Source organism: Panthera onca, chromosome E1, assembly GCF_046562875.1.
Source record: "Panthera onca isolate mPanOnc1 chromosome E1, mPanOnc1 haplotype 2, whole genome shotgun sequence".
Taxonomy (NCBI): Eukaryota; Metazoa; Chordata; class Mammalia; order Carnivora; family Felidae; genus Panthera; species Panthera onca.
Window position 1 is genome coordinate 2473102 of NC_138352.1, and position 25221 is coordinate 2498322.

The window sequence follows — 25221 nt, forward strand, 5'->3', positions numbered from 1 at the left end:
TTCCAGTGCTCTCCCCAGCTCACCCTGATGCTCTCCCGACTCACCCCACCTGGTCCAGCCGCTCGGTTCATCTGTGGTGCACATGTGTGCACGTGTTCCTAACCAGCGTCTTTCTCTTGGTGTATGTGTTATTCTTTCTGAATATTGGCTTCTGGTCTCCCTTCAAAGACCACATGCAATCCCACCTTTTCTGAGAGATCCGAATCGATCCCTGGAGTGGGGATAAATGTGCCCATTTCCCATAATCCTATACAGCAGGCATACATCCTTTAAAAACAACAAGGGACACGTGGGTGGCTCAGTCGGTTAAGCCTCTGACACTTGATCTCAGCTCAGGTCGTGATCTCGTAGGTTCATGAGTTTGAGCCCCACATTGGACTCTGTACCAACAGTGCTGAGCTTGCTTGGGATTTTCTCTCCTCCCCGCCCCCCCCCCACCCTTCCCTCACTCTCTTTCTCTCAAAATTAAAAAAAAAAAAAATTTTTTTTTAAATTTTTTTTTAATGTTTTATTTATTTTTGAGACAGGGAGAGACAGAGCATGAACAGGGGAGGGTCAGAGAGAGGGAGACACAGAATCTGAAACAGGCTCCAGGCTCCGAGCTGTCAGCACAGAGCCCGATGCAGGGCTCGAACTCATGGACCACGAGATCATGACCTGAGCTGAAGTCGGATGCTTAACCGACTGAGCCACCCAGGCGCCCCCCAAAAAAAATTTTTTTTAAATAAAAACTTTAAAAACAACAAAACAACAAAATCATACGATCATCTGGTTACAAAATGAACTTTTTTCATCATAGAAAAATTAGAATATGGAAAAAGTTTGAGGTTTTTTTAGTCATCCAAAAATAACATTAACGTTTAGGTACATATTCTTTTTTTTTTTTTTTTTAACGTTTATTTATTTTTGAGACAGAGAGAGACAGAGCATGAACGGGGGAGGGTCAGAGAGAGGGAGACACAGAATCCGAAACAGGCTCCAGGCTGTCAGCACAGAGCCCGACATGGGGCTCGAACTCACGGACCGCAAGATCGTGACCTGAGCCGAAGTCGGCTGCTCAACCGACTGAGCCACCCAGGTGCCCCTTCTTTTTAGGTTTCAAAAACGTTGTAGATAAATTGGAAATTATACTGAATATATCACTTTGTAAAGTGCTTTTTTTAACATATATTATCAGCATTTTTCGTATCCTTAGTCTTCAAAACTTATTAATGGTTGTATTCACTCCCCTTGTGTGGGCATAATTTAATCAGTCCCCAATTACTGAATGAGAATTTCAAAAATTTCTGCCTCCCCCAGTACATTTCACCTGGTAAGTATTCAGAAGATGTTTGTTGAATTGAATGGTTATGATCAGGACAAAGCATTATCAATAGCTAGATCCTGTCCTCAATTGACTTTATCATTCAATTAACAGAAAATTTTTTAAATGGGGAAAAAACTGTTTTCCGCTTGTGTGGTAACACATATCTGCAGAATTTGTAAGCCCAATGAAATCAAATGAAACTACTGCTTCCTCCAGCCTATGGGGATCACTCCATCTTCTGCAAAGACAAATCCACGATGAAGGCAGTGATTTGGAAAGAAACAAAGAATGGACACTCTGAGCTATAGAGAATCAACTGAGGGTTGGTGGAGGGAGGTGGGCTGGGGATGGGCTAAACGGGTGACGGGTATTAAGGTGGGCATTCGTTGTGATGAGCACTGGGTGCAGTACGAGTAAGTGACGAGTCACTTTTACTCCTGGGGCGCCTGGGTGGCTCAGGTGGTTAAGCGTCCATCTTTGATTTCGGCTCAGGTCATGATCTCACGGTTCGTGAGTTTGAGCCCAGCATCAGACTCTGTGCTGACAGTGCAGAGCCTGCTCGGGATTCTCTCTCTCTCCCTCTCTCTCTCTCTCTCTCTCTCTCTGTTCCTCCCCCACTTGTGCTCTCTCTCACTCAAAATAAATAAATAAACTTAAAAAAAAAATTCTACTTCTGAAGCTAATATTGCACCGTATGTTAACTAACTAGAATTTAAATAAAACCTTAAAGAAAAAGGAAAAAACAAAGAATGTCTTAAATCTATAAGGAGACGGTTATGTTCAGAAACCTTCTACAGATTTTTAGTGTCATCTAATCTGAACATTTGTGCAAAAGCCCATGTCACCTTTTCCTGAATCTCCTTCCTTCAGTGTTTTCTCTTCACATTAAAATATATTGAAATTTTTTCAGTTGGTAAAAGCCAGTTTAATATGATTTATGTACTTGCCCACAAGAAAGTGAACTTTCCGTATCACTAATTAATATCTACCCGACGCACAGTTTTATCAGCCAAGCATAATGATTTGAGGGAGGAAGGAGAGAAGAGTGGAAAAGAAAAGAATGGGACTGAGATCGAAGGTCACGATCTCCACGTCCATGAGGGCAGGAAAGGGGTCTAAGGATGGACTTATTACAGGGGACCAACCACTGGACAAAAGACGCAGCCTAAAGCCATGACAGCAAGCTCCAAGGCTATGTAGGTAAAGACGCAGAAGCGGACGTTGCTGGCCCGAAGGCAAAAAAAATAATAATAAAATAAAAACCTTCAGCACATGAACTTTGGGAGTAAAAGAGAATGACTCCAAAATTTTACATATGACCTAGCCGCCATTTGCGTGAAAGGGCTCACACACAGCCCTGACAGGTGTTCCCCAAAAAAAACCAACTTGAAGATCTCTTCTAGATGTCTAATAACTATAAAAATTAAGAGCTCAAGGTCTGGAAGATCTAACGATGTACATTGAAACCGGCAAAACAGTGATGTCTAAATAATCATTGCAAATATGATATAATATTGTGACATTTTAAAAACTTAAATGTAAAAAAAATAAAAATTAAAGTAAAGTAAAAAAAACTACGGGCACCTGGGTGGCTCAATCGGTTCGAGCATCCGACTTCGGCCCAGGTCATGAACTTGCGGCTCGTGAGTTCCAGCCCCGCATCGGGCTCTGTGCTGACAGCTCAGAGCCTGGAGCTTCCTTCAGATCCTGTGTTCCCTCTCCCTCTCTGGCCCCTCCATCGCTCGCACTCTGTCTCTCAAAAATAAAAAATAAAGATAAGAAATTTAAGAAAGAAAAAAAAAGTAAAAAAACTAAAAACTTAAACGTAACGTACAATGCAAAACGTATTAAGAGCGTTCTGAGTTCCACATATTATTTTAGGTGGAAGTGACACGCAAGTTCATGAAAGGGGACATGGAGGAGAGATAATAAATACGGCTCTGAGGGCGCCTGGGTGGCTCGGTCGGTTAAGCGTCCGACTTCAGCTCAGGTCATGATCTCACGGCTCATGGGTTCGAGCCCGCGTCGGGCTCTGTGCTGACAGCTCGGAGCCTGGAGCCTGCTTCAGATCCTGGGTCTCCCTCTCTCTCTGCCCCTTCCCCACTCACACTCTGTCTCCTTCTGTCTCTCAAAACATAAATAAAAACATTAAAAAAGAAAAAAAAGTACTGCTCTAAGTACTGATTACCTTGACCTTGACAATCCAAAAACGGAAAGGTTGAGGAATGCTCACATAAAAGTAACCACCAGAATTAAAAACAGGACATGAATTTGCAAATTGCTAGAGAAGACACAGTGCATACAGAAAACAGCAGTTGTTAAAAGAAAAGATATAAAAATACAGACAAAATGAGATGAAACAAGACCGTACCATTAGCTATAATGATAAATGTAAGTTACACTTCCGTATTAAAAGGAAATAACTTTCATATGGGATTATAAAATAAGGCCCAGTGACTTTTTGCTTACAAGAGGCAGAACTAAAACAAAATGAGGCAGAAATGGTCATAATAAAAGGATGATCAAAGATTTAGCAGACAACAAACAAAAAGAAGTGCCTTTAATTCATGATAATATCGGCCATATTTTATTTTTATGTGTTCACGCAACGCTTACAAAAATTAGTCATGTCATAAACCACCATAAAAACCCAAATAAATTCCAAGAAGAAACTACACAGGACTCAACGTCACAAAATACTCCACTAACAAAATATCTAAGTCTAAATCAAACCCCAACACTTGGAAATTTAAAAGAACTTTTCAATAAGCTTTCTGGTCAGAGTAGACACCGAAACTATAGTTACACGCAATTAAAAAATAGGAAATAATGATGGGAGCACTACATACTAAATCTCAGGTGACAAAGACAAAGCTGTATTCAGAGACAAGGCAAGCAGATGGGAACAGGCCTATTTTATAACTCGTAGGCTTAAGGCAACCTAAATCCAAATTCGGATGCCATTTAAATACTCTAAGGACATACAAACATACACGTTCAGAGAGAGAGAAAAGACTCTAAAATATTAAGAATAGTAATCTCCAGGTTATGGAATTTCTACTTTCTTCTGAATTTCCTAAATAAGTCTCAATGAGCATGCAGCACTTTTATAATTAGAACAAGATTAAACAAAAGCACAACAAAATACAGAATTTACAGTCACAGGAGAGAAATAAAACATCATCTTGCCAAAATGATCAAGGCAATTAAAATTCTCTCCTTTGCTTTGACTTTCAAGTTCTAGCCTAGTGATGGTTAATACAAGCCTGTTTTTACTATAATTCAGCACAGTTCTGTCTTCTGGTCTTGTGCCTGGAAGTCAGGGTATGATGCACCGGCTGAAACCTAACCATTGTTGTCTCTTTTGGGGGAAATCAAACATCCAGACAGGTGAGCAACCAAGGGTGGCCTGGTGACGCCTATGTTTAAAAGCGAACGGTCCCGTAGGACAGCACTCACATTCTAGAGTTGGTGGGGAAGAAACAGAAGGGCTGAAGAGAATTCCCTTTGTGGTTGTGATTGTGCACTGTTTTGTGGGGTTTCTGTGTTTTATTTTATTTTATTTTTTATTTGAGAGAGACAGACAGACAGAGCGTGCATGCATGAGCAGAGGAAAGAGGCAGAAGGAAAAAGAGAGTGGATCCTAAGCAGGCTCCACGCTCAGTGCAGAGTCCAAGATGGGGCTTGATCCCACAACCCTGGGATCATGACCTGTGTCGAAATCAAGAGTTAGACGCTCAGTCAACTGAGCCACACAGGCATATTTTAAAAACAAAATAGGTGGGAGACAATATACATATATTATGTATGTATGTATAAATCACGTATGTATATATAAATTATATTATATTTCATTAATATATTTTATTAATATATATTATAAATATATATATTATGGTTTTTTTATTTTTGAGACAGAGAGCATGAGCAGGGAGGGGCAGAGAGAGAGGGAGACAGAGAATCCAAAGCAGGGTCTGTGCTGACAGCAGAGAACCTGATGAGGAGTTTGATCTCCAAACTGTTGAAATCATGACCTGAGCTGAAATCAGACCCTTAACCAACTGAGCCACTCAGGTGCCCCATAGGGGGAGATAATATTAAAAAAAAAAAAAACAGTATAAATGCATATTTCTTCTCCTTTTCTGTCTCAACTGATTTAAAAAGCAATAGTATAGGGGCGCCTGGGTGGCTCAGTCAGTTAAGCGTCTAACTTCGGCTCAGGCCATGATCTCACGGTTTGTGAGTTTGAGCCCCGCGTTGGGCTCTGTGCTGATAGCTCAGAGCCTGGAGCCTGCTTCAGAATCTGTGTCTCCCCCTCTCTCTGTCCCTCCCCCTATCTATCTATACAGATATAGATATATTCATATATATAACTATTATATATAATATAGATTCATATCTATTCATATATGAATAGATATATATGAATAGATTCATATATATTCATATATAATGAATTCATATATATTCATATATTATATCTATCTATTCATATATATTCATATATCATATATCTATTCATATCCATATATTATGTATCTGTTCATATCTATTCATATATATAATATATATTCATATATATAATATATCCATGTATAGTGTATATATATATATATATATATATATATATATATTCAGGGTACCTGGGTGACCCAATCAGTTGAGCATCCAACTCTTGATTTTGGCTCAAGTCACGATCTCATAGCTGTGGGATCAGGCCCCGTGTCAGGTACCATGCTGAGAGCATGGAGACTACTTGAGATTCTCTCTCCCTCTGTCCCTCCCCTACTCTCCACTCTCACGTGCAGGCAATCTCTCTCTCTCTCTCTCTCTCTCTCTCTCTCTCTCTCTCAAAAACAAACAAACAAAAAAACAAGATCCAACTATATGCTGTCTATAGAAGAGTTTAGTTTCAAAGTCACAAATAGGTTGAAAATGACAGAAAAAAATATACAAACAATAACCATAAGAAAGTTGGATTAGCTATACTAATATCCGACAAAGTAGATTTTAAAACAAAAAAAGTTACCAAAGGTACAGAGGACATTTCATGATGGAAAAGGGCCAATCTATCACGAAGATACAACTAGAAACATAGTATGCCCCTAACAGAGCCCTGAAACACATAAAGCAAAAACAGACTTCAACCCCCCATTTCAATAACAGATAGAACAGCTAGGCAGAAGACCAACATGGAAACGGAAGGCGTGAACAACACTATAAGCCAACCAGACCTAACATATCTATAGACCGGTCCACCCAACACAGCAGAATACAGTGCACATGAAACAGTCTCCAGGATAGACCACGTGCTAGACCACAGAACAAAACTTCAATAATTTTGAAAGGACTGAATTCATACAAAGCACGTTCTCTGACAACATGGAATAAAGTCAGAAATTTGAGACATTCACAAATATGTAGAAAACTGGCGCACTCTTAAACAACCTATGACTCCAAGAAGAAACCACAAAGGAAATTAGTAATTTCTTTTCGATGAATAAAAATTAAGACACAACATACCAAAGCTTCAGGGATGCAGCTAAAGCAGGTGTAAAGAGAAATGGAGAGCTGTAAATAGATTTAGTGAAAAAGAAGAAAGATCTCGAATCACTAACCTAAACTTCTACTTGAAGACACTGGGAGAAGAGCAAACTACACCTAAAGCAAGCTGAAAGAAGGAAATAATAAAGATCAGAGTCGAAATGAATGAAATGGAGAATAGAAAAACAACAGGAACCATCAACAAAACCAAAAGCTGGTGCTTTGGTCACACAACAAAGTTGACACACCTTTAGTTAGACTGACCAAGGGAAAAAGAGAGATGATTCCCATTACAAACATCGTGAGTGTGCTTTGTTTAAAATATATTTTCCAGGGGCGCCTGGGTGGCGCAGTCGGTTAAGCGTCCGACTTCAGCCAGGTCACGATCTCGCGGCCCGTGAGTTCGAGCCCCGCGTCAGGCTCTGGGCTGATGGCTCGGAGCCTGGAGCCTGTTTCCGATTCTGTGTCTCCCTCTCTCTCTGCCCCTCCCCCGTTCATGCTCTGTCTCTCTCTGTCCCAAAAATAAATAAAAAACGTTGAAAAAAAAAAAAATTAAAATATATTTTCCAGGTCTTCTTTTTGCCCCAGGGAGGAATGGGTTCTAGAAAGATCTTGGCTATTTCCTTATAGCTTTTGAGCAGGTTGAAAATGTGCTCTTCAATAGTTTTGCTCATTTGGCCACCTGTTCCTGGAATAGCAAAGCAATTACTGTCTCTGCGCCTTTTCAGCTGCTTTAGATGAAACCCGTTTTGCGCCCACCTGAGAAAATGGGAAGATCTGAGGTGCTTTTCTGTGTTGCGTTGATACAGTGTTGTCAGGTTTTCACTTGCTCCAGACTTCAAGGCAGATACAAAAGAAAATGAACACAACTTCTATTCAATAACAGAGTGGTCAAGTGGTCTTACTCCTTTAGGGAAGAATGTTCCTCAGATTCCTGGAAGGTTGGAGAGAATGCCAGGGTTGCAGAGCAGTTACCCAGAGTGTGAGACGGGTGACTGGGCAACGTGACCTGCTTTTTCCCTTTAAGACAGAGCCACAGCCACCAGGATTCCACTGGCAGCTCTGTGAACCAGACTCCCTGACCTTTGCTAAGCTCTAGCACACTCGTATGTGAGAGGGAGGGGTTCAATAAGTGGTTGGATTTCTCCCAGTTCCTACCACCCTTCACCCAGGTCTCCAGGTGGAAGTCCAGGAGTCAGCATTCTTGATGCCTCCTGCCTTGCCCCCCGACACATCCTGTAGACTGATTTCTCCCTCTCCCCCTCTCCCCTCCACTGACTTCTGTCCACCCCACAGCTGTCGCCCTGGGCTAAGATACAACCACATTCCACTGGACCCTATAAGAGCTCCTAAAGACCTGTCCCTGAATCCGTTCTGGTCCCTCGGTTCCCATTTCACTGCAGATCTGTTTTTGTCATTACCCAAGACAATCCCTTCGGGGCGCCTGGGTGGCTCAGTTGGTTGAGCGTCCAACTTCAGGTCAGGTCGTGATCTCGCAGTCTACGGGTTTAAGCCCCACATCGGGCTCTGTGCTGACAGCTCAGAGCCTGGAGCCTGCTTCGGATTCTGTGTTTCCCTCTCTCTCTCTCTCTCTCTCTCTCTCTCTCTCTGTCCCTCCTCTGCTCGTGCTGTCTCTCTCTCTCTCTCTAAAATAAATAAACATTAAAAAATTATTTAAAAAAACAATAAACCTCTTATTAAAAAAAAAAAAAGGCAATCCCTTCCACTGCTCTTGGAATAAAGCTCTAGTCTTCAGCACGGCAAGAGGGATGCCCTGACCTGCTGGGCACCTACTCCTCCAGCTCAGGGAGGAGTTTGAAGTTTCGTGCCTCGGATACACTGAACTACTCCCTTCCTCCGAGGAGCCTTTGTGCTTAGGTTCTCTCAACCTCCTTCCCTTTGGCTGGTTGACATCAGCCTCGCAGGCTCACTCAAGCTTCCCCAGATACCTTCCCTGAGCACCAAAGACTAGACCCCCTCTCCCTCTCAGAGCCTCTTACTAACGCCTTGTATCTTTCTTCATGAGAAAGGATTAAGGTGAAGCCAGGAATGACAGATGCAACTACAATCTCATGGCAGACATCACCTGGAATCCTCTCCAACACAGCGGTCCAAGCAGCCACTGTAGATTGACCACACTGAGGATTTTATGTTTTTCGGCTTTTGTACTTGAGCCAACCTATTCCTTAAATCTTTAATATCCTAAGTTTTCCATCCCCCTTAAGTAGCTTGCATTGTTTCTCTCCAAAACTGCTTTCATACGTCTAAACTGAATTTGCATGACAATTTAAATCCATTTCCTGGAAATGACTGTGCTTTACTAAAAACCCAGAGAGCTGAGAAGAGCCTAGTGACCTAAAAAAAAATAAAAAAAGTACAAGTAAATCCTAAAACACTGATTGCGACTTTATGAAAGAAGGGAAGAAAAACACTAAGAAATAATTCATAAGCCTATGGGGCAACTGTGGAAATAGGACTGTTTACTTAATCACACGAACTTTCATCTGACTGCTTTACTGTTAGCCCATACGATGTTTTCAGAGTGCTGAATGCCACGGTGCATCTAAATGCACTTCAATTACAACATTAACAGCTAATATTTACTGGACAAATTTATTATGTACCAAAGATCGTCTAACAGCTTTTCACACACTAACACATCCAATCCTCACTAATAACTCTAAGAGGTAGGTACAATTATGATCACTCTCGTCATACAGATGAGGCAACTGAGGCACGGGCAAAGCAGCAGACAAAAATTGAGTTATTTTCAGGCAGGGGGCACCTGGGTGGCTCCGTCAGCTAAGCATCGGACTCTTGGTTTCGGCTTAGATCATGAGTTCAAGGTTTGTAGGATCAAGCCCCGTGTCAGGCTCTGTGCTGACAGCATGGAGCCTGCTTGGGATTCTCTCTTTCCCTCTCTCTCTCTCTCTCTGCCCCTCCCCTGCTCATGTTCTCTTCCTCCCTCTCTCTCAAAATAAATAAACATTTAAGAAAAAGATATTTTCAGGCATGCTAGAATTCAGAACGGTTAACTCTCTCATACTTTTTCTTGTGTGTACGTTCCCTGAGCGATACGCGTTCAAGAGGCTTCAAAATAAGGGAAGAGAACAAAATAGAGAAAGACAGCAATCCAAGAAAATGCTGAGCCATGGCAGAGAAAGGCAGGGGGCAGGGCCTGGTGGGATGGGGCAAGATGACAGTGGCTCTAAGAAGTAAGGGGATGTCACGGAACCAAGAGCTTGGTAATCGCACTAGAGAATGAAACCATGCTATTTTTTGTTCCTGTAAAAATGAAAGGGAAGTAGTTTCCAGAAAAACAAAAGCAAAAAAGCTGTAATTGATACATAAGAAAACAGGGCAACTCTGTTGAGAGGGTAACTTTATGCTATGTAGTTGTGTGTGTGTGTGCGCGCGCGCGCGCGTGTGTGTGTGTGTGTGTGTGTGTGTGTGTGTGTGTGTGTGTGTTACCGCAGTTTAAAAACAAGCAGAGACGAAAGCCGGGAGGATGCACTGGTCTGAAGGGGGGACGTGGCTATTAGTGGGGAAATTAGCCAGTACCGACAGGGGCAGACCACGTATGAGAAGGCTCACCTTTATAAAGAGAGCTTGCCATCTTGTCAGAAAATCCCTCTGACAGCAGTAAGGACAAGAGAGAGAGTTCCCCAAGTCTTTCTCCATCACTGAAAGGTAAGTTCCTTGAGGGGACAGATCTTGTCTCTGGTATTAGATAAGCCAGAGTTGCCAGATTCAACAAATAAAAATATAGGACACCCAGTTAACTCTGAATTTCAGATCAACAATGAATAATATATATATATTTTTAGTATAAGTATGTCCCATTGGGGCATTTATACTAAAAAAAAATTGTTCATTCTTTATCTGAAACTCAAATTTAACTGGGCATTCTATATTTTATCTGGCAACTCTAGAGAGAGCCAGTAATTATGGTGGAAGAGAAGGAAATAGAAGTAACTGGAAAAAAAAAGACAACAACAGAGGATTCAAATTTAGAGATAAAACCGCCAGACATTCCTTATTAAGTTCGCAACGTTATCTTTACTGAGCAACCCTGTTTCCTGCTGGAAGCATGTGCTGTTAAACAGAGTCAAGGAGAGCCACGGCCGAGTCGTGTCACCGGGCACGCAAAGCTAAGGTTCTGCGGGCGGTATTCCCCCATCCACCACTGCCGCCATCACTAACCCAACCATGCGCCATGTACCGCCCACCAAAGCAAAGAGAGAAAGTGAGATTGTTCCAGCGCCACCATCCCATTTAAGTTCGCAAGACAAAGGCAAGACACCAGCAAAAAATATATAGTCCTCACTGGTTTGCTGAGCGAAGCTGGGAAAATAATCAAATGCTCAGACTTTTCTGGAAAAGATCCCATTCACAGTAGCAACCCAAACCATACAATGCCTAGGACTCCATCTAACAACGACGACAAAAATGTACAAGGCCTATATGAAGAGAGAAATAAAATTTTATCGGAAAACATTAAAAATAAAGACCAGGGCGGGGGCTGGCGGGAGGGGGTTGCCTAAGTGGCTCAGTCGGTTAAGCATCCAGCTCTGGAGTTTGGCTCAGGTCATGATCTCACGGTTCATGGGATCAAGCCCCGCGTCAGGCTTAGTGCTAACAGCGTGGGGCCTGCTTGAGATTCTCTCTCCCTCTCTCTTTCTGCCCCTCCCCTGCTCATGTTCTCTCTCTCGCTCTCTCTCAAAAATAAAATAAACACTGAAAAATAAATAAATAAATAAAGACCTGGAATAAGTGGAGAAACTTAGAGAGGAATTGTCTTCTTATATAGAGAGAGTCAGATTCTAAATTTACTATATGAAAAGAGCAGAGGAGAATATTTTTGTAGAAGGCGTTTCAAAGCAAGACATGAAATCTAGGAACCAAAGAGAGAAGACTGACGGATTGACTATGAAGCAATTTTAAATTCCTCTACAGTAAAAGACATACTCACATAAGCAATAACGATAGTCTGGGAGAAAATATTTGTAACCTATTACTGAAGATCACCAGTCCTAATATATAAAGAGTTCCTAAAATCAATTAAAAGGATAAACAACCTGATTAAGAAAAACAATGAGCAAAAGATATCTGGAAGCAAGTTACTAAGAGGATATACACATGGATTATCAACCTAAAGAAAAGATTAGTCAACCTCATTAGGAATCAGGGAAACGCAAATTAAGTCACTCCCGATATTTTTAGCCAAAAGATTAGCGAAAACTAAAATACGAAATACGAAATGGCAGCATTGGAGAAAGTGCGGAGAATCTGCCCTGCTCACCGTGGGTAGGGCTATAAAGCAGTCTGGCTCGGAAAAGGCAAGAGGCTCTACCAAAAATGAAGATGTGGGCATTTTGGTCTAGAAGTTCCCCTTTAGGATATCCATCCTGGGGGGAAATACATACACGTATGCATGACAACACGAACAAGCAAACAAATGGGTTTGTGGAGACAGAGATTTAGCTCATTTGTAGTAACAGCAAAACCCCAAACTTCCTAAATGTCCATCATTGAGGGCACAGATACCTTTTTGTTCATCTATGTAACGAGCTGCTGTTCAAAAGAGTGTGGGAGACATACGCGTAGCCACACAGAGAGACTCCAATTATAAATTAAGTTCTAAGGGGCACCCGGGTGGCTTAGCTGGTGAAGTGACTAACTCTTGATTTCCACTCAGGTCGTGGCCTCACGGTTGGTGAGTTCAAGCCTCACGTCGGGCTCTGGGCTAACAGCGCAGAGCATGCTTGGGATTCTCTCCCTCTCCGTCTCCCTCTCCCTCTCCCTCCCTCTCTGTCTCTCTCTCAAAATAAACATTTTTTTAAAAATAAAAAATAAATGAAGTTTCAAAAAAGCAAGTTTATAATAATGTGTCATGTGTGGACAGTTATGTTAAAAAAAAAACTCTGTATGTTTTAATCTTTTTTTATGTTAATTTTTTATTTTTGAGAGACAGAGACAGACAGACAGAGACAGAGACAGAGCACAAGTGGAGGAGGGGCAGAAAGAGAGGGAAACAGAATCCGAAGCAGGCTCCAGGTCCTGAGCTGTCAGCACGAAGCCCCACGTGGGGCTCGAACCCACGAACCGTGAGATCATGACCTGAGCAAACTCGGCCGCTTAACCAACTGAGCGACCCAGGTGCCCCTATGTTTTAATCTTTATGTTTGCAAATGTACAGCATAAGCTCTGAAAAAAGGTACACAGCACATTTTTTTACTGTGGTGAGCTCTGCAGAGAAAGGCAGAATTAAGACTGTTAAAAATCATCACCCTTAATTTTCTCTATTCGAAACAGAAATAATTTTCCTAACCGGTGGTAACATGGACTCTTTCAGAAACCATGCATGAGTCCCGGTTAAAACCATTCCAGAGGCCTGACAGAATTGCAACCATGTTTTCTAGAACTAATCGCCCCTCATACTCTCAGGAGGGCTCAACCAGAGGGTGGAACAGTGAGTGCTTCCCATGCAGAAGGAAATTCAAATTTAGGAATGTGAAGCAGACCCAACAATTTCACAGTAAACATGGGGAGACTGGGATGCAAGTTTGGGGTACAACCTGCACAAACGGACTCAACCTCACTTGGTTTCTGCAGAGACCAGCGGTAACGTTTACAGGACTCGGTGAGAGCCATGGATGCCTTTTGGAACAAGTTAAAAAGCTGCACATTTGGTAATGTTGTTAGAAAGCTGAAAATGTTTTCCCCGTAATTTACATGGGGGAATTGCTACATGCAAAAATCTGTAGTTAAATAGGTGGAGGAAATGGAGAAGAAAAATAAAGGGCAAGGGGAAATGTCTTCCTCATGAAAGTGTTTGTTGGAGAGGTGGGTGGTATTTTGAAATTTTGTTCTTTTTTTTTTTTTCCCCCAATTCAAGTTGTGCTCTCCGGCATTTTTTCCTGTAAGGACAAGTATTATGCTTGGCCCTGCTCCAAAAGTGCTGGCTAAAATTCCTGCAACATTTTCTTCTCGAAATTCAACTCCCAGCAACACCAAAAATTCATTTGTATTTCAGAATTTCCAAAAACCTAAACATAAGGAAAGGGGAAAAAAATCAAAATCAAATAAAAGATGGTCAATTATAAACTGTCCCATATCTGAAGACATTTCTTTCTTTCTTTTCTTTCTTTCTTTCTTTCTTTCTTTCTTTCTTTCTTTCTTTCTTTCTTTTTTAAATATTTATTATTGAGAGAGAGAGAGAGAGAGAGACAGAAGGGGAGGAGCAGAGAGAGAGGGGGGCAGAGGCTTCCAATCAGTCTGCACTGACAGTAGAGAGCCCGATGCGGGGCTCGAACCCATAACAGTGAGATCATGACCTCCACCGAAGTCACTTAACCAACTGAGCCACTCAGGGTGCCCCCCGAAGACATTTCTTTCATTCTTTTTTTTTTTTTTTTTTTTAATTTTTAAAATTATTTTTACTTTTTTATTTTTGAGAGGGAGGGAGGGAGAACAAGTGGGGAAGGGGCAGAGAGAGGAAGACCGGATCTGAAGCAGGCCCTGTGCTGACAGCAGAGAGCCCAATGCGGGGCTCAAACCCATGAACCACGAGATCCCAACCTGAGCCCAAGTCAGCCACTCAACGGACTGAGCCCCCCAGGCGCCCCAAAGACATTTATTACCATAGGACCTTTTACATTCCGGTTCGACTCTTCAGTCTAAACAAACAAACAAACAAACCTCTCTAGTAAGGTCACTGTGACAACAAAGGGGAATCAGCTCAAGTTCTCTCCCTGGGAGTCCCCGTATCTGTTACGGCAGGAGCTGTATCAGTCAGGATCGGCCAGTTCTGCTGAGGCAACAAAGAGCCCCAAGATCTCCAAGGTTCAAAACCGCCCCAAGTTTACTCCTTGCTCTTGGCAAGTCAATGGGGTGTCCTGATCGTCCCAGACCCAGGCTGACAGAGCGGTCACCATCGCCAGCCTTGTGGTCACCACACGAAAAGGAGAGCAAGAACTCTGGAGACTCCACAACCAGCAAGCAAATGTGGAGTGTCGCAGTTATGTTGTTCTTGATACAAGCCATTGGCCAGAACTAGTCACACACGTGGCCTCACCCGTGACAGACATCCAGGAGCACCCTTCTCTCATGCCCAGGGTAAGGGGGAACTACAATTATTTGAAGAACGGCAACAAACAATAAATAGCCAACAGCTTTTCAAAACCACTAGAAATGAGACTAGAAAATAGGCGGAGTTTTTTCAACGTGATTTTATCATCAAAATGGATGTACTATTATTCTGAATGTCCCTTCCGCGACAAGCTCCAGGTTGAGAAACCCTTTATCCCCATCAGGGTTGTCTTTACAAGTTTAAGTTTGTGGCCCAAATCCGTAAACCATCCTACCTTCTGTGAGTGTTTCCTGGGAAGTGAAAAATAAACTTTCTATATTTTAATTTTTGATAGATTTTTGCTTCTCAAGAAAGGAAGTATGACTAATTAGGAGGTCGACTGAATTAGTGAGGGCATCAACCTTTTCCCGTTTTACCTTCTTATTTTGGCATAACAAGATGCCCAGCAAGAGAAATGTCGAGTTCTTTAGGTGATCTGAAATAATCTGAGCTAAAATCTACACTTAGCCACTAAGTTTTTTTAAAAATCAGGGGCGCCTGGGTGGCTCAGTTGGTCGAGTGTCCAACTTCAGCTCAGGTCATGATCTCACAGTTTGTGAGTTCAAGTCCCACATTGGGCTCCGTGCTGACTGCTCAGAGCCTGGAGCCTGCTTCGGATTCTCTGTCTCCCTCTCTCTCTACCTACCCCTTCCCCACTCCTGCTCTGTCTCTCTCTCAAAATTAAATAAACATTAAAATATAAATAAATAAATAAATAAATAAATAAATAAATAAAATCAGAAATGTGATTTGCCAGTTCAATCAAATGTCTAAACGGGAAGTGGGCAGCTATCAATCACCTAAGACATCATTCTGGCTTACTTAACGCAGAATTTCTGTTGTCTAATAAGCAGTTTCAACCTGCTAACTTGCATTATTTATCAAGTACGCAATGTACTGTTGCCGAATTCATTGGTCAAGACAGCCACTGAGAATGTGCCATCTCATTCCCGAACTGAGTGGATTTTCCCCTCGTGTTGCAAGAATTCTGTAGACTTATGCCATCGGACTGTTTTCTCGTTTTTCATTTGTCTTGACCCGCTCAACAACGTGGCCGGCTATCCCTCCGAGTAGATCACCGGAAGGGAAATTCAACATCATAGATTTGATTCTGACATTGGCTCGTGCTCAGTGTAGGTTCCCTCAGAAGCATATGCTGAGAAAAAACTCAAATGCGAACAATTTAAAGGGAATGGGGAAGTGATATAGGGAAGAAGAAACAGGAAATAAATGGCATGTTTCAAGCCAATTACCACTCTGGGCAACTGGGCTTAATCCCACTGGGGAAGTCTCAAAACCCATGTGGACACATTCTTTAGATTTACCCACCCTGGCAGGTGAGGGGGCTGGGGTATTGATACACCTGTCAGTCATTACTTAGGCTGCTCCCAGGAAGCACTGGTTCATGGGCAGCAAGGTGGCCTACAGGCCAGAAGAGTCCTCAAGCAAAGAAATGCAGCTGCTGGAAGTCAGAAGTCGGGCCAGTGTGCACTGCAGTGGTGAGGATGAAGGGATACAGGTGAGGGCACAACATTTGCTATAGCTGTTAACTCACCTGATAATGGCCACCAGCTCTGAGTCTAACTTCAGCCAAGTGCCTTGTTATTGGTCACTAGAAGAATCCCACTGAGCGACACACGCCCATATTTCTAACCTAACCGTAGTTAAAATAGCAGAGAACCAAGATAGTTATTTTTAATATACTTAGGACGAGTAAAACTAATGACAAACCAGAAAGAAAAGATTAGAATTCACAAAACTCCAGTGACGCAGCAAAAGCAACATTTCCCAAAGTGAAAAAAAGGTTCCCAGGCCAAAAAATAAAAAGGCTCGGGAACACTCCCTCCAAACTCAACCACGACATCTGGCTTGACTGTCTTCTCAGCTTTTGTCACGACCAGAAACGATGTATTCTTTATTTCATGTACAGATTTACTTGTTTACTGGTTGCTTCATATCATTTGATTGCTTCCTAAGTTATAGAACACAGACTCAAAAGCTAGAAAGGGGAGTTAATATGGCTTATAAGAAGTATTAATGTCTTATATACGTCTTATAAGACGGCAAATTTATTTCTGAGTTTCAAGATGGAGATCCAGCAGCTGGGCCACTGATGGGTGAGGTGTATTTAAAATTTACAGTCAGGAGCCCAGCTTCTCTGACACACCAGAAAGTGGGGTGCTCTTACAATTGCCCAGACCTGTAATGGGTTCTTCTGAGACATGGGGTATTCCTCATTGCGAATGCAGAGTTCTGATCTAAGGAGGGGAGCCTTGCTCCTAGAAAACCCTATGTCCAACACTTGGTTCTTGCACAATATCCCATTAAAGAATGGTTATTGAATTCATTGTTGGAGTCTCCATTTAACAAAAGAATTCTGAATGTGATTGGCTATTTTAAAAATTAATTTGAAAACTGTTTAGCAGTATCTACTAAAGTTGAACATATAAGTAGCCTATGACCCAACACTTCAACTCTTGAGAATATAACCAACAAAAATGAACACATGTGTTCACCAAAAAAACCCATATAACAGAATCCATAACAACGCTATTTGTAACAGCCCTAAAAGGAAAGCTACTCAAATGGCCCCAAAAGGAAAAGAATAAGTAAAGAGTGGCATATTCACATCGTAGAACACTGTATGGCCAAAACAATGATCACACACACAATAACAATGACACAAATACAGTGTTGAATGGAACCTGATACAGAAGACTACATACTATGTGATTCCATTTAATTAAGTTCCAAGAACATAAAAACTATCTCTGATGTTAGAAGTCAGGAGAGTGGTTACCCCGGGGTGGTGTGAATTCAGGATGAGGCATAAGGTGAGTTTCTGTGGTTTTGGTAACATTCTATTTCTTGATCTAGGTGTTGGTTATTATTTTAGTTTCCATACCAAATTACCACAAACTTGATTGTTTAACACAATAGAAATGTATCTCTCCCAGTTCTGGAAGCCCGAAGTCAGAACTCAAGGTCTCGGCAGGACCAGCTCCCCGCTGAAGGCTCGAGGGGACAATCCACTTCTCGGCTCTTCCAGCTACTGGTGGCCCCAGCTGTTCCTTATGGCTGGAACTCCCCCTTCTCTGCCTCTGTCTTTATGTGGCCTTCTCCTCCATGTCTGTGTCTTCTCTCCTGTCTCTTATAAGGACACTTGCCATTGGATTTAGGGCCCACCTGGGAAATCCAGGATGATCCCATCTCAAGATCTCTTATCTAATTATATCTCCAAAGACCTCCCTCCAAGTAAGGTCATATTCACAGGCTTCCAGGGACCACCATTCAACCCATTACAGGGTGTGAAATTTTAGCCAGCAATGCATGCATGCACTTTTCTGGTTATATGCTACACATCTGTGAGGAATTTTTTTTTAAGTCAGCTTACAACTTTTTAGAGAGATTTGTTAGGGCACCTTGGGGGGCGCAGTCAGTTGAGCCCCTGACTCTTGATTTCGGCTCAGGTCATGATCCCAGGGTCATGGGATGGAGCCCTGTGTTGGGCTCCGCTCGCTGGGCATGGAGCCCGATTGGGATTCTCTCTCTCTCCCTCTGCCCCACTCCCCCACTCACATGTGTACACACACTCTCTCTCTCAAAGAAAAAAAGCACTTTAGAAATACACTTGTTCTGGGGCGCCTGGGTGGCTCAGTCAGTTAAGGGTCCGACTTCAGCTCAGGTCATGATCTCGCGCTCACAAGTTTGAGCCCCACGTCGGGCCCTGTGCTGACAGCTTGGAGCCTGCTTCGGATTCTGTGTCTCCCTCTCTCTCTGCCCCTCCCCTGATTGCACTCTGTGGGTCTCTCTCTCTCTCAAAAAGAAATACACATTAAAAAAAATAACAAATACATAAATAAATAAAAGAAATACACTTGTTCACCCACCATGAGGTATCTTACACACATCTAACAAAAAAGACGACCCCTGGCATTTTGTTGGCCACACGCCCACAGAGTTTTGTCTTCTCACAACATCCCATCCCCCTTCTGATCTTAGTTGAATATACAGAAACTTTATAGCAACTCACATGTATGGTTTTATCAAGTGACTTTCCCCCACCTTCTACTGCCCAAAGTGATGACATCCTTTAGCAAATTACAAGGCAGGGACCATCCGAGAGTCTGGGCTCTGCACCGTGTCAGCTCAGAGAACCGGGCTGTAATTTTAGACAGATGTTAGTGAACTTGGGGATTCCTGGTGTGTGGACGTGTGCCTCCAACCCCAGATGGCAGGGAAAAGAGCCAGGACTCCTCACCCAGATGACCCAGAAAACGTTTCTTAATGAATCGTCCAGCGTGACTCACGCTGGCTCCCACATCTGGCAGATCTGGGTTACATCACTCACGGTCCTCAGTGTCCTGCGGGTTCCTGGGAACATGCCGCCCAGAGTCAAGTGCACCAGCTGCAGCGGCCGGCTGTATTCACACGCCTCTCTGCGTCATCCTGACGGCCACACGCTATGGGGCGGTTCCAGAGAAGGTGCCACCCCCCCACCCCAAGAGGCCACCTCCTCTTACTTTCCCATGGGCCTAAGAAGTCACCATGGAAGAAAAATTCCATGCCCGGAGGTGTCCAGGACAGAAGTGCATTCTCTGCTTTTCTACACTAACATCTCCGGCACCGTATCCCAACTGCATTAGCTTGTGTTAATCTGGAGAAGGGGGGGAAAAAAAAAAAACCCAACACACACATAAAAACTTGGGCCATCCATATTCCTCGAATAGGCTCAGAGGAGGGGAGAAACAAACTGTACAGTATAAGCTTTGAAAGGATTCAGAAGATATATGATAAACAGCTCGTGGCAAGAGGCAAGGAGGTGACAATCTTCAGGGGGACAGGGACCTCTGGCACTCTGTTCCACTAGACCAAGTCCTGCTGTGTTCCCTCTATCACTTAAGACGTCCCCAACACTCTCTAACAATCTGCCTGGCACCACATTCTTGCTTTATTAACTACGTATCCTGCAAGATCTTTATTTTGCATCCTTTTATTTACTGATCAGAACTGCCCTGAAGGCTGCTTCTGGGGCACCAGATCTCCCAGTAGCGCCCTATGGGGAAGTTCTTCATCCTCCTACTCATTACTAGAACATGACACAGTTCACATTCATGAACTACAAGCCTCCCTTGTTCCACATCAATCCCCCCTGCTCATTCAGAGCATGTTAGAGCTGGAGGGGATATCTTCTTTTAATCATTAATTTCATTCTTTATGGATCAGATGCTGATCCATATTCTAATTTTGAAGACCAAAAAAAAAAAGGGGGGGGGGAGGGGGGGGAGAAGAAAAGGCTATGATTCTGACAAGTGAAGTAATTCATCATCCCTGGCTAGATAATGACATACACAAGTATGACCCAGGTCTCCTCATTCTTGGATTCAAAATTACATCATGCAGCCTCATGAATTTAAACAAGCAAAAAAGTCAATTAGAAGACTTTCAAGTTTGAGCTGAGATTTACAAATCTGTAGATACGGTCTAAAGAAATAATCAGAGGGGACGCCTGGGTGGCTCAGTCGGCTGGGCGTCCGACTTCGGCTCGGGTCATGATCTCTTTTTTAAAATTTTTTTTTCAACGTTTTTTATTTATTTTTGGGACAGAGAGAGACAGAGCATGAACGGGGGAGGGGCAGAGAGAGAGGGAGACACAGAATCGGAAACAGGCTCCAGGCTCCGAGCCATCAGCCCAAAGCCCGACGCGGGGCTCGAACTCACGGACCGCGAGATCGTGACCTGGCTGAAGTCGGACGCTTAACCGACTGCGCCACCCAGGCGCCCCTCGGGTCATGATCTCAACAGTTCATGGGTTTGAGCCCCTATCGGGCTCTGTGCTGACAGCTCAGAGCCTGGAGCCCGCTTTGGATTCTGTGTCTCCCTCTCTCCCTGCCCCTTTCCCGTTCACACTTTGTCTCACTTCGTCTCTCTCAAAAATAAATAAAGATTAAATTTTTTTTTTTTACAAGAAAGAACCAGAAAGAAGACATAAAGAGAGGGGTGAAGAAAACATTTATTTACGTGTGGTCATTTTCCTGGGTGCACATTAGACTTGCCTGCAGGCCTTCCAACCCCCACGCCCAGGCCAGGCCTCAAAGCAAATGGACTCAGAGTCTCTGGACGTAGGGTTGAGTTGTCGGCACGAAACCAGGTGACTCCAACGGGCAGCACCACTGATTTACTGGAGTTTAGGCTAAAACAGATGTGCAGACACCATAACCAGAGTTCTCAAAAGAAGAAAAAGGAAAGAAAAGAGGAAGAAAAGGAGGCAGGAGGAGTCATTTGTATGACTTCAATCTACTTTGTTCATCTCTCTGTGCTTTAGCGGGGGAATCAGATGTAGGGTCAAACTGAGAAGGTCTACACCGGCAATCTCAGTCCAAACAAGGCCAGCTTCCCCCACCAAGCTGATTACCACTGAGGCATGTAGGCAACAGGTGAGGGGAGAAGGAAACAGCGCAAGCAATCAAGTCCTGTCCTCTGAGGGTAGTCACACACTGTCATTATACTGTCTTTCTCTGTTTTCTTTTCTTTTTTCTTTTTTTTAAGGAGTCCATTACATATGACCTGGCAATTCCATTTATGGGCGCATATCCAAAAGAATGGAAAGCAGGGACCCAAAGAAGTATCTGTATGCCCACGTTCACAGCAACATAATTCACAACAGCCAAAAGGAGGAAGCAATCCATCTACCTGCGCACAGATGAATGGATAAACAAAATGTGGTCTATCCATACGGTGGAATATTATTTGGCCTGGAAAAGGCAGGGTATTCTGACGCAGGCTCCAACATGGATGAACCTCGAAGACGTCATGCTGAGTGAAATAAGCCGGCCACAAGCGTCCAATACTGCGCTTACATATGGTACTTTGAATAGTCCAATTCATAGAGACAGAAAGGGGTATGGTGGCTGCTGGGGGGCTGGGGAGAGGGGAAATGGAGAGTTAGTGTTCAATGGGTACAGAATTATTAATGCTACAGATAGTAGCAGTAGCAATAGAACAAAACGGATGTACTTAATACCACTGAAATGTACTTTTTTGAGAGAGAGAGAGAGAGAGAGAGAGAGAGTGCATGCATGCGAGTAGGGGAGGGGTGCGGGGGGGCGGGAGAGAGAGAGAGAATTTTAAGCATGGAGCCTGATGGAGGACTCAATCTCATGACCACGATATCATCATGACCTGTGCCTAAATCAAGAGTCAGACGTTTAACTGACTGAGCCACCCACGTGTCCTGAAATGTACCTTTAAAAATAGTTAAGGGGGCATATTTTGTTATGCGTATTTTAACACATTTTCAAAAATAAAAAAAAAAAAAAAAAAAAAAAAAGAGCCCATGTCATGTCCCTCATTTACTTCTCTCTGGTGTTCACGGCAGTTGCTAAAGACAAAATCCCAAAGGCAGAGATATCGTCTGTTAAACTGCGAAGCCTGAGGTCGGTGTCCAACATACCCCAGGCCCCTGGAATCTATCTGGCAGGCCTGGCTGACTCAACAAAGAGTTATAAAGCCTCGCCAATCCCCCAGGGCACGTGGAGGCCCGGCTGGCAGGCCTTGCGTTCCATGTTATGTAACAAGCAGGTTGCCAACTTTCAAACAACACGAGGTGAATTCCGATGTGCTCCACGTCTGGGATCAGCCAACTGGTGATTAATTCCCAAATAACTCCATATGGGGCCTAGTCCTAATTCCCAGATGCAGTAGTCCCACCTAATTTGTGAGTTGAGAAAGCTCAGGTCTTCTCTTTGATAGGGATCGACTCGAACGTATTTTGAAAGAGGGGCTTATCTTTCTTCTTTTCCCTCCTTTCTGCTCAGTATTCTAGAGGCAAAGAAAAACCCCAGCAAGAAGAAAATGCCTCTAGCGACTGCTCGGAGCTGCCTGGCAATCCGAAGCTTTCAAGCGAGTAAGGTTTCTCCTTTACGGACATCCCTGAAACAGGCAGAAGAAAAACATGGCAGGTGTTCTCTGGTCAGTGATCCTAACTCATTCCCTCAATCAGTCTGTGATGATCCTATACAGGGAATGACATATGAAGATGTTTTCTAGGGGAAGGCACGTCAGCCCTAGAGGTGGGTCACCAAGCACATGTGTCTGAGCTCTGGCCAGGTGTCTAAATAAACCCGGGGCCCCACAACAGCTCTCCCACTCGGCCGAGAAAGTCTGTCCCAATGATTCACCATGAAGCCCAAAGTTTAGCAGCTGGAAGAATGTACACTTTCCTCTTTCTTAAGAGTTTGCAAATTAACAGTTCTGCCAGAAGCCAATCATTCAATGGGAGTTGGATTAAGTCCTTGGACACCCTTCCACTGAGCTCAGACAGACACAGGAAAACACTCACTGGTTTCTTTGGCACCAAGTTCTGCAAAATAAAAGAAATTTCTCTAAATTTGAGCAATAACAGAAAAGGCGGGAGGCTCTTGTTTGTGGAGGGAAAGGGAAATCTACCTTCAATGGTGTGACTCGTGTATTCTGAGGTCTAACCTGTGCTCGTATACGTTTTTTTCTATGTAGGTATTTAGGAATACATGCCACAGTACTCTTTAATATACAACATACAACTTTGGGGACTCTGGATGAGAGCCTGAAGGGTGAGGGTTTCCTGCCTCTGAATCGCCGCCACCACCTTCCCTGCTCCTAAAGCACAGCCTGTCAGTCAACTATAGTCCTCGTTACATGTCTGGATTCAAAATGCTATCTCCCTGCCTCTCCCTACACTCGTGTTTGCCCCCATCTGATTGTCCTCAGGTGGAAAGGAGAAGACCCCCTCGCTCACAGTTGCCACTCATGCTTCCTGATTTCTACAAGGCTCTCTGGAGTCTATGGATCCAGGAAGTTCACGAAGTTCATGGACAGCAGTATCCCAGCGGCACACTGGTAACCACCTCCGGTCAAAGTCATCTTCTCATTAAGTCTTGGGGCGCAGACATAAGGCTAGCAAACTACGTATGGCCACAGGAGGAAAAAAAGGTGTGTTTTCCACCATTACTTCCTTAAAGGCATGCCAAGCACCATATGTAAGTTAATAATAGTCTATCCCTTCCTTTGCCCTTAAGAGAGAATTCAGCTCATGCAGTCCCACCATCACTATATATAAAGTGTTCATTATATACATAGCCCAACACTAAGATAATATACTCTATTCCAAAACACTGCCAAGACTCTGAGAGCATCTTCTGGCACCCTGAAACAGCGGAGTGACCATAAATTAGGTAAAAGGAGAAATTTCTTAGTACATTTCAGAAAAAAAAAATCAAAATAACCCCCAGCAACAGAATTTCATGTGTAAACAACTCTCGCGTGTTCAAGTTTCAGCTCAATCAACTGTGTTGATTGATTCAACTCAATCTCTCGGAGTCTCTGTTTCCCCATTTGTAAGATGGGAAGACTAGTTGTAATCACCTGCGTTGACACAATGTCCGAGAGTCAAAAGAAACCCTAGTACTTAGCATGATGTTTGAAGTTGTCATTAATTGTTAGTCTGCTTTCTTAGGGAATCGTTCTAATATTTTCATAGGTCCTGGGTCACCTCACTGGCTCACTCAGTGGAGTGTCCAGCTCTTGATCTTAGGGTCATGAGTTTGAGTCCCACATTGAATGTAGAGATTATACTTATTAAATAATCTTTAAAAAAAATTTTTTTTGGGGGGGACGCGTGGGTGGCTCAGTTGGTTGGGCGTCCGACTTCAGCTCAGGTCATGATCTCGCAGTCTATGGGTTCAAGCCCCGCATCGGGCTCTGTGCTGACAGCTCAGAGCCTGGAGCCTGCTTTGGATTCTGTGTCTCCCTCTCTCTGCCCCTTCCCTGCTCGCACTCTGTCTCTCTCTCAAAAAGTAAATAAACATTAAAAAAAATAACAATAACAATACAATTTTGGTTTCACGGGTCCAGACTAATGGGCCAAGCAAGAACCACTAAGTCCTAAATTAGGGTTCCACCGCCTTTAATATTTTTTTTTCAGAACCAGGTCAGATATAAATTAATAATGACAGCCGCCCCTAGAGAATTACACCAGCTTACGTGATGACTGAACTAAAAATGAATTCTTGGGTATAAAGTCAGGATGGTCCCAATTTAGAATGACAAAACCTGTCAACAGAGGCCTCTGTTTTTCATCTGGAAGACACTGGCTACAAATTATCTCAAGCTTAACAGAAATCTTAATTAGGCTGAGCTAGCGAGTAAGCATTAGCATGAGTATCCAGGACTCTGACAGCAACCTTCTGAGGTGGGTGCGGTG

General features: G+C 43.2%; 1 protein-coding gene across 9 annotated transcripts in view; it reads right to left on the reverse strand.

The window, feature by feature from the left end:
* The window catches only part of PITPNC1 (phosphatidylinositol transfer protein cytoplasmic 1), a 268141-nt gene that overhangs the window by 155447 nt on the left and 87473 nt on the right, over positions 1-25221 (reverse strand). The window contains exon 1 of one of the 9 annotated variants that reach the window (XM_078438272.2): positions 7610-8047. The exons of the other annotated variants lie outside the window; for them this stretch is intronic. The gene's annotated coding sequence lies outside the window, so the exon portion shown is untranslated. Of the gene's footprint in view, positions 1-7609; positions 8048-25221 lie in introns of those variants that run through there. 9 annotated transcript variants of the gene reach the window in all.